The following is an 11909-nucleotide window of genomic DNA, read 5'->3' as shown; positions in this document are numbered from 1 at the left end:
ACGCAAGCAGGACGATGCGCGTGATTCCCCCACTCGTTCGACATCGGAAATCGCCAATCCTTTGGAAGAGATCTCAGAGGAGGAGACGCAAGAAACTTTTCATGCGGCGGATCTGAAAAGATTACTTGCGGTATTGGCGGACTTATATCCGAATGATTTCCAGCAGGCTGTACCTCAGAGCCCGCCCTCGCAGTTAATTTAGGGTAGACCCCAGAATTCTTCCTCCTTCATGAATGAGGTCTCCTCTGCCTTAGCCCAAAAGGCCACGCAGGACTTTATATCGAAATTCCCGATAATTGTTTTTACGATAGTCGGGAACCTCGCCGAATGCTCGAATTCCTGGAATTTCTAGCGTTTGTAAGAAGAACTACTACTGAAGTAAGTATATCTCTCGGTAGACGACCAACCCTGGAATAAAGAAGAACGAACGCGAACATCCAGTTTGGCTTGAACTTTCGTCTTCGGGTTTTCTGTTTTCACTATTGAAGCTTTCCTTAGGGGAAGACTTCTCCTTCACTCTCTTGACTAGAGAAGGAAGGGTGTAGATTTCCAATCCTTATTGTCATTTCTCTAAGGGAAAAGAATTTAGGATGGAAGTCGTTGTACAGAAACCTACAAATACACGATGCATATTACCCTCGAGACATGATTCTGTTAAGCAGTTGAATTGTCCGGTGGATAGTTGCATACCATAGTTAATTCTACGGATTGTGAACGAGACGGCTAGTATCCTAATGGAACTGCAACTCGGGACTGTCTGTATCTTCCCAGGAGTTACCAGTTTCGATTTTTAAGATACTTATGGTATGGTCACGACAACACCAGCCCAGTTTTATGTATTTACCAAAATCCGTTTTTGTTTAAATATTATTGCTCGAGCATTATAGATCCCTTTTTTAACGCTCTATTATTCTAGCTGAACGCATTCCTTCGAGGAATGGATTACCTGGCAACTCAGGATAGCGAGTGAGCAAGAACCACTGAGTAGGGGACTGCAGGCAGAAAGACAACCGGGACTGCAGGCAGAAAGACAACCCAGTTCCAGCTGGCTCTGCGAGATGCACTGTCGCGTTATGTCTCTCTCTCCCCTACAATGATTGACTAACGAACCTTTTCTCTGTCCAACAATATCGGACTTAGGTCTCTGATTAACGGGGATTCTCGCATACATGAATGACATCTTCTGCATCCCCTTGAATATTGCGGAAATTTTCAACAGAGATATATATTCTGGACTCTTTCATCTTTGTTTACCGCACGGTAACAGAAGTCTTTCTAGTCTCCTGCTGCATCGCATTGTGATAATGCGGAATGTTTTCTTCAGACATCTGAGTTTGTCTTCAAAATATCTCGTATTCGGAGGGGTGCAATTGTTCATTGTTCACCCCGAATTGACAGATATAGATGGAAGACATCGCCTGCTCCCCGACCTGCCAGCTCTACTTCCAAATGATCAGCCCATGAGAAGTAGTACTTCCCTGTGTTTTTCATTACTGGAAACCCGCCCCGCTTTCATTGCAACTACAACCCCTCACCTTACAGCAATGAAATAGCTGTTAGCATTTTCAGTCCTTTATAAGCACAGGTTCAGAACCTTGAGAATCCTTCTCTCGATTCGGCTGTGAAGACGTAGGTTGCATTCACTTTCCACCTTCGTCTTCAATGGAACATAGTGTTGTTTTTCGTTTTAGCTGAGATTCAACTACTATGAGAATGTCTTGCCATTAAGGGCCTCGGTCTCTAGAGGGCAATTGACTTTCGCCTATTGGGCACATACCTTAAGAGAATCATCACCTCGTTAAGAGATTCACCACCTTGCCGTCCAGCTTCAGTGACAAACAAATAGACAATTTGTATGGTCTCTCGGCATAACCCTTTAAAAGGCAAAGATCACATGACTTGCTCGGATGCTTGGACAACTTGCCTCACTACCGAACGCAGTCAGTAGGCAGCTATCAGAGCGCCCGATTCAATTACAGTTTACACTGTGGACTTAGTAGGTTGTTCCAGAACAATCAGTTGAGTTGGTGGGACGACATCAACAAACTGCAAGAAGGCTTCGAACTTCAACAAAAGAACCCCGACCTAGTGTTGTATTCAGACGCATCGGACGTGGGGTGGGGTGTCAACACTGGGGAAGGGCGAGATCTCTGGTGTATGGGAGACCATCAGAAGAAATGGCCTATAAACGTGAAGGAACTGGTGGCCATTCATCTAGCACTAATACACTTCCAGGAGGAGGTCCAGAACAAGTTAGTACAAGTCAACGCAGACAACACCACAGCGTTGGCCTACATCAGGAAACAGGGAGGCACTCGTTCGGATTCCCTTTACGAGGCAGCAAAAGATCTCCTGTTGTGGGCAAAAGAGAACAACATTACTCTGATAACTCGCTTCATAGAGGGAGAGAACAATGTCAGAGCAGATCTTCTCAGCAGAGGAAGACAGGTTCTCACGATAGAATGACCCTACATAACGAGGTGTGCAGCAGCTTTGGAATCTGTGGGGAGAACTGTCAATAGACCTCTTTGCGGCGCAGAGAACAAAGAGGTTACCTGTTTACTGCTTCTCCAGTCCCAGACCAGGAAGCAGTGGCAGATGGACGCCTTCCTCATGGATTGGGAAGGACTAGACACATACGCCTTCCCCCATTCAAGATCCTAGACAGAGTCATGAAGAAGTTCAGGGAGTCGAAACAACGCCCGCATGACCCTGATAGCCCTCCGTTTGGCCCATGAGACCCTGGATCACAGAAGTGATGGAGTGACTAGTAGACAACTCCCCAGATCGTTACCTTTGTCGGAAACGATCTACTCAGACAGCCACATATAGAGAGATACTCAAAAAATCAAAATCCTCGCTCTCAATCTAACTGCCTTTCGCTATCGAAAAACTGGCAAGAGCAAAGGGCTTTTCGAGGGAAGCTGTTAGAGCAATCGTGAGAGCGAGGAGGACGTCCACAATCAAGGTGTACCAGTCAAAGTGGGACGTGTTCACGGAATGGTGCAGAATTAACAACTTTTCCTCTTCCAGTACCTCTCTAACTCAACTGGCACATTTTCTGTTACACTTAAGAGCCCAAGAGAAACTAGCAGTATCAACCATCAAGGTGAACTTTTGGCTACTGTCACCCGAGGTTCCTTAGGTCTTCTCACTGATTGAGACAGAAGATTATCGGTGGAATTGTTCTCGAGGTCCGACAGTACATGCTTGATGGTTTCTTTTGGAAACAGGTGAGGTTTACTCAGGGGGGAGAACAACAAAGCCCATGTTTGATTCGTGGTTACTCCAAGAGATGTGAAGGAGCACCACCGTTCTCTCTTCTTGAGTACTCCCATAGTGAATAAGGCAGCCAATTCCACTGAACCGTGTCTCGCTACCCTGTCCGCACAGGACAACAGATTGAGCCAGTCCACAGGAAATCCTCATCCAGAGACTGGCAATCTTCAATTTTTTGGCTAACGCTGTAATTGTCCAATCCAGAAAACTGAGACTTCTTTCACCTTATATATAAGTTCTTCAGGTGTCAGTAGCGGAAATGGTGTTGGGAGAGGAAGCATAGGGGGACCCGGTGTTTACCCTCTACTGTCTCCTCGCCTTGAGTTTGAGGTGTTTTGTGTTTATGGGAAGCCTGGGGGTGGGGATGTACCTGAAGTACCCACCAGTTCTTATATCTGGTTAAGGGTATCATATAATTTTTTGTCAATCATCAGTGAACCTCCATAATTGCAAAAATCCCACCATTAGTAGGGACGACCCTGGCCTTTACTGCCACGTCTCCTACATGTGATGAGAGCGCCGACCAGAGGCAGTATCTACCTGTAGCTGCTCTCTCTCAAGGTAAGGTACTGCAGACATTACATATAATGTGAGCACATGACTTATTTTTATTTAGAAAGCTGTCCATATACCCACCTTCCGGGTAATGTGGAGTCAGCTAATGTAATGTTTGGTAAGTCACTTATGTGAAAATGATATTTTAATGATAAAATAATGTTTCACATATACTTACCAAACAATTCATAATCAGAGCCCGCCCTCCTCCCCACAGATGGGCTTTGCGGCTCAATGAATTGAAGTCTAAAAGCTCAGCAGTACCAGGTATTCCCGATAGTGGGCGGGACTGTATCACCTACACAAAAGATGTCAGCGCTGCTACCGCCGCCAGGAATTTGAATTTTCGACTGCCAGGTAAGAAAGCGTACAGCTAATGTAATTGTTTGGTAAGTATATGTGAACCCTTATTTTATCATTAAAATATCATTTTTGTATAACTGGATCACATATAATAAGAAAGCATTTGCTGTCTACCCTTTTCATGTTGTTTCCCACAAAATTCTATATTGGGCTCTTGCATTTCTATTCACTTGGCCTTTGATTTGTTAACAAGAATTAGTTCATAAGTAATATTGTAATGTTAAGCTAAGAAGGTTTACAGATGAGAGAGGGTGATTGTCAATATTAACGTCCAGTCTATTGTTGCATTGTTGCCTCAGGAATGTTTTGATGCTGTCTGGATGACATTTAATTAGATTGTATTAATATTTGGATACTGTCAAATGCAACTTTGTTAATTGTCATGAGACCTTATAGGAACCTGAATTAAATTTATTCTGCTTCTTCAGTTCTAGCATTATGTTTCCTAACTATTTGTTGCATCCTTTGATTTCAGATTCTCCCTCCTTCCTTCATCAGTTTTGAGCAGCATCGAGATTCTGGGAATGCTTGATGTTTAATGGGACTGTATGTAACATTACAAATATCAGCCCTTAAGTGTAAGAGACAACAGTGAATTATTGTACTCCTACTTTAAAAATTACAACAATAGCAAGTGGAAATCTGTTCTGAAATATGCTTCATACATCAGCAGTGAAAATCTGATTGTAGTCCTTCAAGATATTTTACTTAATTTATAACAGATTTATTGGTTAATCATTTGTAAACAATTTTGTGTTAAGAGCTGACAATTCAACACATTGTCATTACAGAAGACAGGACAAAAGGGTAAAATGAATCCAGAACATTCTTTAGAATTACCTTTGAAAGGTGAAACTGAAGATGCATTACCATGCCCTTCCATAAATCAAGAAACATCAGCATGGCTGCCTTTAGTGAAACCAGTAATGGTGACTTTTTGTCTATCGATCCATTCATGGACATCAAAATAGAGCCAGAGGTATTCTGTGAGGCTAATGAAGATGGTGAATATTCATATGAAATGAATTCTGTAGTGAATGAAAAAGATCCACCAACCTGTAAAAAGGAAGTAAAACAAGAAAGAAGGAATAGTCACAGTGGAGAGAAATGTGGGAAAGCATTTTCCACTAAACCAGGACGTACAGTTCATTTGAGAAAACATACTGGGGAAAAGTCATTTATGTGCAAGGAATGTGGAAAAGCATTTACCCAGAAAACAAATCTTAAAACTCATATGAGAATCCATACTGGAGAAAAGTCATTTATGTGCAAGGAATGTGGAAAAGCATTTACCCAGAAATCAAATCTTACAGCTCATATGAGAATCCATACTGGAGAAAAACCATTCATGTGCAAGGAATGTGGAAAAGCATTTGCCCATAAATCACATCTTACAGGTCATATGAGAATCCATACTGGAGAAAAGTCATTCATGTGTAAAGAATGTCGAAAAGCATTTTCCGAGAAATCGTATCTTACATTTCATATGAGCAGCCACACTGGCGAGAAGCCATTTATGTGCAAGGAATGCGGGAAAGCATTTCTCAGTAAACATCATCTTACAGCTCATTTCAGAAAACATACTGGAGAAAAGCCATTTATGTGCAGGGAATGTGGGAAAGCATTTTCCTGTAAACCAAATCTTATAGTTCATTTGAGAAAACATACTGGAGAAAAGCCATTTACGTGCAAAGAATGTGGGGAAGCATTTTCCAGTAAACCAAGTCTTATAGTTCATTTGAGAAAACATACTGGAGAAAAGCCATATATGTGCAAGGAATGTGGGAAAGCATTTTCCCGTAAATCAGGACTTACACTTCATATGAGAATCCATACTGGAGAAAGGCCATTCAAGTGCAAGGAATGCGGGAAAGCATTTTCCTATAAACCAAGTCTTATAGTTCATTTGAGAAAACATACTGGAGAAAAGCCATACAGGTGCAAGGAGTGTGGCAAAGCATATTCCACTAGACCAGGACTTACAGCTCATATGAGATCCCATACTGGGGAAAAGAACAAAAGAGATGCACAAGACACAAACTTGGCACAAGATCAACTGCTAATAAACAAAGCAATATTAGAAGATTGTAAGAAAGACAGAGGAACCTTAATGTGGCTTGGATAGATTACAAGAAGGCATTTGACAGCATGCCGCACACCTGGATACTCAAATGTTTGGAACTATATAACATCAATGAGAAAATAAGACCTTTCCTGGCAGCCTGAATGGTTAAGTGGAAGATCCAAAGAGGAATTTTCCAGGGTGACAGCTTCTCACCACTTCTCTTCTGCTTGACCATAAATCCGCTTAATAAAATTTTAAACAATGTTAACACTGGCTGTGACCTAAGCAGAAGCAGAAAAGAGAATAAAAGAGTGGACCACCTGGTCTTCATGGATGACCTGAAGTTGTATACAGATTCAGAAGAAAAACTGGAAGAATTAGTTAGGACATTTCACCAATTCTCAAATGATATCTGCATGGAATCTGGGTTGGACAAGTGTGCTAAGAGTACAATAAAAAAAGGGAAGGAAGTAACATCAGGAAGCATAAGGGTAGAAGAAAGCATGTTAGTTGAAGACCTGGCAGAGGAGTCTGCATATAAGTACTTGGGAATAGAAGAAAACACTGGTATAGAACACAAGAAAATGAGAGACAAGATAAAGAAGGAATTCATCAGCTGCTTAAAGATCTTTAAGTCAGAATTAACACCAAAGAACAAGATCACTGCCATAAACCAGCTAGTGATATCAGTGGTGACTTATGGTTTTAGTATTGCAGACTGGCCACAAGGTGAGTTAGACAGATGGATATTAAAACCAGTAAGATTCACCCTGCATAAAGTCACATACAGACACCAGTGTATGGACAGAGAGAGTATACCTCCCTCGCAGAGAAGGTGGATTAGGCCTGACTGAGATCAACCAGGCCTACAGAGCAGCAATAGTAAGTATAGGGCAGCACTTGAAAAGCTCTGAGGACGAAAACATCAAAAAGGTTGCCCAACACCATAATGAAGCCCTGAGCCAACTAACATCAATAACAAAACAGGGTAAGAACTTCGCTAGAAGACAGCAGACTCCAGCAATAATGATAGCCAGGAAGACCAGGCAGAAATACAGTCAGAGAGAGGAGAGACTGAATGGAAAGGTGGGGAAAGACCAAGGAAGAATAGGAACATTTCAAGAACTGGAAAAAGTTTCATAGACAATGAAAAGTCCCTCAGACAGATAAGAAATGGAGATCTAGGTTATGATGGAGAAAGACTGATAATAGGAGCACAAGATCAAGGCTTCCTAACAGACAGCTTCAAGAAAATGGAGGCATATCAGGAAATGATCCATTTAGGTTTTTTCATGCAGCGATTGAGTGTTAGTCATCTGCTTACAGATGGTCACTACACGGCCCACCACAACAAAATATGTAAAGTATACAGAATTGAAGTGAAAGGAAAAGTGTGGAGCATGAACCAGATCCAATCACCCACCCCGATGGGGCCATTACCATCTTTTATGACAAGGGAAATTCCAACAGGAAGATAAAGAGAAGGAGGTGCTATGAGACCTGATATTGTGATCTGGAACAAGGAGGAAAAAACAGCAAAGATTATAAATGTGACAGTACCAAGTGACTTTGACCTCAATAGAGCTGAAAGGCATAAAATAATAAAATACCAAGACCTAAAGAACGACCTGAAAAGCACATGAGAACTGAAGGAAACAGAAATAACACCAGTGGTGGTAGGGGCAGTGGGACTTATAAAGAAAAACCTGAGAAAATATCTTGGGCAATACCAAGTTGCCAAGGATAAATAAGGTGTAGACTGTTGCCCTCAAAGGAACTGTAAATATCTTGAAAAGAGCCCTCGGATATAAGACCAGTGGAATATAGAGGTGCAACCATGGACCCCAGGCTGGAGCCCATTGCACCCCTGATATAAACTGAAAATTAAGAAAATCATAAGCCAGAGAGAAACCATTCAATTGCTTTGGATGACAAAGAAGTTTTTCTGATTCAAGTACTCTCTCAAAACACGCGAGAACATTTTTTATATATATCAAAGAAGTTTTTCTTTTCAAAGTTATCTAAAAAAACACATACAGGAGAGAAACCATATACTTGCTCTATATGTCAAAGAAGTTTTTCTCTTCAAGTTCATCTCAAAAGACACGAGAATTCACTTTAGACAGAAACTGTATACTTGATCTCTGTCCAAGTAGTTTTTATTGCATGCTTTTATTTACCTCAAAATGTACTTGTCTCTCCTCAGGTCTTGTAACTCAATTTTCGACCTGTTCCTTTCATCCAATGAACTTGAAATTTTGCTTGGTTACTCAAGCCCAGTGACAATACAACCTTACATAATCAGTAGGTCCCCCTTCTCTCTTCCATCCCCCTCCCATGTCCCCCTTCCCATCCCTTCCCCCTCCCTATTACCCTCCCCCTTCAGAGCACATAATCAGGTGTGAATTTAAAATGTTGTACAGGGCTAGGTTAAGACATTTTCCTGTGTCTTCTTCACTTTTCTTGTTGTTGTGTACGTACTTTCTGTATGATTTCCAAATGAAGAATTTGCTTTGTCATTGGCAGACATGAATTTTTCTTAATCTTGTTATTCAACAGTGTGCATATGCACTTGCATATGTACAGGCAGTCACCAGTTTACGATGGGGTTCCGTTCCTACACCATGTCCTAAGCCGAAAATTTTTCAGAAATCCCTAGAAAACCATACTTTTAACCTCTTCTTTACTGTGAAGCTTAACAAAACATTTTTTTCGGTAATGGAATAAATATGGTATAAAGTAAATGGGTCACACTACTTGGCCAGTATAATCAATCCTCTTTACTTATAAACACTTTACTAAAGTATCTTTAGAAAAAAAAAGACAGAAGAGAAGTACTGAAAAACAAAATTTCAAATGGTTTTATACTTTTGTAGATTTTTTCCATTTTCAGCTTGTATATCTAAAAAAAAACCAACATGGTTTTTGGTTAATTTTTTTGTTTCTTATCATCATTGTAATAAACAACAGCATCAGATCCTTAACACACATAATCCATGATTAGCGCCCAGAAGCGGAAAGCGAAATTATGTGCCTTAGCTTCCCTTTTACTTGACTCGCCAGTCGCCAAATTTTTTACCACGAGGAGGTGTTGCCATGTCACTTTTTCATTTAAGAGAGAGATTACATTTGTTTCCAGATAATATTTTATCATACGTAGGTTTGCATGTAGGTATATACAGTATATATCCAAAAGTCTGACTCTAGGTAGCTAGCAATAATATTTATTTTCCTTCATTATATGCCTGGCAGTGTGTACCACCTTCCCGAGACCCTCCAATACTATTTGTTTTGCTCCAAACCATTCATACTAAAATGACTAAATCATAAGAGGTCTAGAGTTGAAAAGAAGAAGGTTGGTAGTATGTTTGTACCACCTTCATGTACCCAATACTATGCAATAGTCTTGAATGGTGGAACTCTGTGTACGCCCTAACAAACTGTCAGCAAGGAGGGGGTTAATGCTTTGGGTTTAGTATTGAAAATTATGTAAACTGTACTTTTATAGAGTTTTTCATAAAAAAAACCCTCCAAATTTTTATTATGCTGACTTTTGTGAGCCATACATCTTCCATTGGATCGGCATCATAAACGTCATATCCCCAGAACATGCATGTAAACGGAAATAATTAATAATGAATGTATTTGAGAAGTGTCATAACCTCAGAAGCTTGTAGCCCAGGACTTACTGTAGTTAAGTTTGAATATTTCCATGAAATGTCACTCAGTGGTAATGAAAAGTTTGATTTCTTCATTAAACATCAATTAAATTTAGGTGCAGTTTTATTTGATTAATTTTGATATGTTCTTGGTTTTAATCTTGAACAAAGAATGTGATGCAGTATTAGTAAATCCTAATGTTTCATATTAGCTTACTGGACACAGTGGACTAACTATATTATGTTTCAAGCTATAAGCAGCAGTGTTCAGCCAGGACTTGCTTTGTAAGTGCCTAAAATCATGTATTATTCTGATTAGGTTAAACACATTTTTAAGTTTATTTCAGTGTATAAACTTTTAAAATTTTGATAAATAATAAAAAAAGTTTATACAAAAATCAAATCTTTCATTTGACCTCATTAAAACTCAGATATCTGAGTAACATTTAACATTTGACACTACCAAAACTTAATTGTCAACGCCTGCTAGTGTATAATAAGTATTGTATCTCAAAATATGATTTTTCTTCAAAATAAAACACTTAAAGACTATTTAAAGTTATTTACAATATATAATATGAAAATAGAATATAAATAACATCTTTAAATTGGCCTTATCAAATGTCAGAAATTTTCCCTCTGACTGAGATGGTTCTTGTGGAGATTTTTGAACTCCTGTAAGGCTAGGCTCCTTAGGGTAATGAGTCTCCCAATAAGAACACAGATAATATACTTGAGCACATGTATGATTGTTCCCATGAGGACCCCAATTAAAGAGTTTATACAGATTTATATCACAATTGCCTAGTATTAAAGGACTTAGTAATTCAAAGTGCTTAACTGAAGGCATTTATGAAAGACTACTATTACAAATTTATTACAACAAATTAACATTAAATGGCAATGCAATTAATTATTAACAAAAATAAAGGTCGGTGCAATTATTAACAATGAACAAAAGGGATATGTAAAATCAAATCAGCACGTGCCTGCCATTATAACTATTCTGCAACGTAAAAACACCATACAAACAAACAAGCCATTATAACTATTGTAAATTAAAGTATGATAAGACAGCCCCTTCCCATGGACAGTATGAACTAATAGTAAGGAATTAAAAACTTATCTGATGGTCCAAGGAGAAGAGAGGCAGAGTTGATACTTTCACCTGCTTTTAGACTTGTATTGTACGATAGTTGCAACAGGAAAAACAGTAAATATCAAGTGAGTATTGGTGTGTGACTTTACACGATTAGAGGGCAAAGGATGGGACTCTCACACAAGTACATGTATGCAGGATTAGAATCTTGGATCAGTAGGTAAGCATTTTAATCACTTTGGCAGACAAGTAGCACATGACATGATTTTGGCCCCAACACAAAAGTTACTTAGTTTTGATGCAGGAAAATATCAATGTACACAAAACAAAGGAGGATTATGTAAAATTACCACACTACATATTTATTAACACTAATTCCATAAATTCAAGTACCTTGGCTCAGTGATTGACAATGAAGGGAACATGAAAAAGGAAATTAACAACCAGATTCAGTGTGGTTGGAACAGCTGGAGGAAGGTGTCTGGTGTCTTATGTGATAGGAAAGTCCCTATAAGATTAACCCTTTACTGCCGACTGGACGTATTTTACTTCGACATTTTTTGTCTCTCGTGTGCCGACTGGACGTATTTTACGTCGACTTACAAAAGTTTTTTTTAAAATTCGCGGAAAAATACTTATAGGCCTACCAGCCTAAAACTTTTGAATCACTTTGAATCACGCGCCTTGGAGGATGCTGGGAGTTCACGGATCAAGATGTTGTTTTGTTTACAATCGTTACGCAGGCGCGCAAGCGCGAATTTCTTTCTTGCCGCACTAAAAAGTATCTGTGACACATCTCGGAAATTATTTTGTCACTTTGACATAATTTTTTTGCAATTGTAAATTAGCCGTTACATGAAGTATTATATATGAAAATGTGCGCATTTTT

The sequence above is a fragment of the Macrobrachium nipponense genome, chromosome 47 (assembly GCF_015104395.2).
Source record: "Macrobrachium nipponense isolate FS-2020 chromosome 47, ASM1510439v2, whole genome shotgun sequence".
Taxonomy (NCBI): Eukaryota; Metazoa; Arthropoda; class Malacostraca; order Decapoda; family Palaemonidae; genus Macrobrachium; species Macrobrachium nipponense.
The sequence above is the reverse complement of the archived record's forward strand: the minus strand, read 5'-3'. Positions refer to the sequence as shown.